Source organism: Salmo salar, chromosome 09, assembly GCF_965601325.2.
Source record: "Salmo salar chromosome 09, fSalSal1, whole genome shotgun sequence".
NCBI classification, from domain to species: Eukaryota; Metazoa; Chordata; class Actinopteri; order Salmoniformes; family Salmonidae; genus Salmo; species Salmo salar.
The window spans coordinates 46,127,308-46,128,983 of NC_138299.1; positions in this window are offsets into that span (position 1 = coordinate 46,127,308).

The following is a 1,676-nucleotide window of genomic DNA, read 5'->3' on the forward strand; positions in this document are numbered from 1 at the left end:
TAGTCGTGCCGCTGCGCACATGATAATCTGTTACTGTAAAGGTGTAAATAAATTCTGTTAAATTCCTGCATAAAATGGGTAATTCGCCACCTCTTGGCAGCTTGGTGTGTTTACATTGTATAATGCACTCAGTGGTAAAAGTATGGAATTCTGGGTAATCCACAGCAAATCTATGGAGAATTGTTGTGGGAGTGCTGCTAATATTGAGGACTGAACAAACATCTATACTGTGTTCCATGATTGCAGCTTTGGTAATAAACGCACTATCCACCCACTTCTCCTTTGTGTGCTGACTCACCGACTTGTGGGACAGGAAGGAACCGTCACACTACTATGTCTGTGGTTCCTGAGATAGACGTTGTGAGACTATCAGCGCAGCACGACTGTTGCTGTAAAACGCTCTTGAAGGCAGCCGGGAAAAGATAACATGTTTTTATGGAAAATGATTAACTCAAAGCCCTAGACTAATCTTACACGCAGCTCGCTGAATGTGCGGTTATGGTAGTGTGTTGAAATATTAATTAATAGCTTTCTGCCGTGATCTATGGTGATACATAGAGGAGTGTGCTATTCTAAATTCACTCTGTTATTGATCAACTAGTTAGGCGTTTGTCTCTAGCAGGTCAAAGGCTGTTGTTGTAGGTGAGAAGTGAGGAGAGGCAGGCTGTTCACACTCACCTGGTTCAATTCTTTCAGATTTACAAAGATTATTATAGTAAACTAAAACTGAGACTAAAATGAATCATGAAAAAACGATTTAGTAAACTGAAACAAAATAATTAACAAACTCGTTTGGAAAAACTAAAACAATATATCGAAAATATTATTTTTGATTCCAAAACTAATTAAAATAAAAACTAATGAATAATGTTTGAAAGGGTTTTCAAATGGGGTTTTGACATTTTTATTTCATCTAACGGTGTCATCAGGCTTCTGAATCTGGCAGGTTACATTGAGATTGACATAAAGGTAGACTTAGTGAGATGATGTTGCCATGAGCAACACCACGGGTATTGGATGCATTTGAGTGGTAAGGCTAAAGCAACCAACTGTAGACGAAAGAGAAGTGAAGTCTGAAGAGGTGCAGCTGCGACAGCCGAAAGTTGGACACTAGTGTGGTTTTCCAACAGCAAGGCTCAGATCAACATGGCAGAGTTGACATTGTTTATAAAATGTTTTCTTTATAATGAACACAGAGTATACCAAGCATTATGAATACCTTCCTAATATTTAGTTGCCCCGCCCCCCCCCCCCCCATGTACAAGGTGTTGACTCCGATGCTTCCCATAAATTTGTCAAGTTGGGTGGTGGACCATTCTTGATACACACAGGAAAAGGTTTAGCTTGAAAAACCCAGCAGCGTTGCAGTTCTTGACACAAACCGGTACTACCATACCCCGTTCAAAGACACTAATCTTTTGTCTTGCCAATTCACCCTCTGAATGACACACATCCACAATCCATGTCTCAATAGTCTAACCTGTCTCCTCTCCTTCATCTACTCTGATCGAAGTGAATTTAACAAGTGAAGTCAATAAGGGATCACAGCTTTCACCTGGATTCACCTGGTCAGTCTATGTCATGGAAAGAGCAGGTGTTTTGTATAGTCACTAAAAAATTCAGTCCTGCTCCTCTCCTCTCTACCTAATTTCCTCTCACAGTCCCTTTAGTTTCCC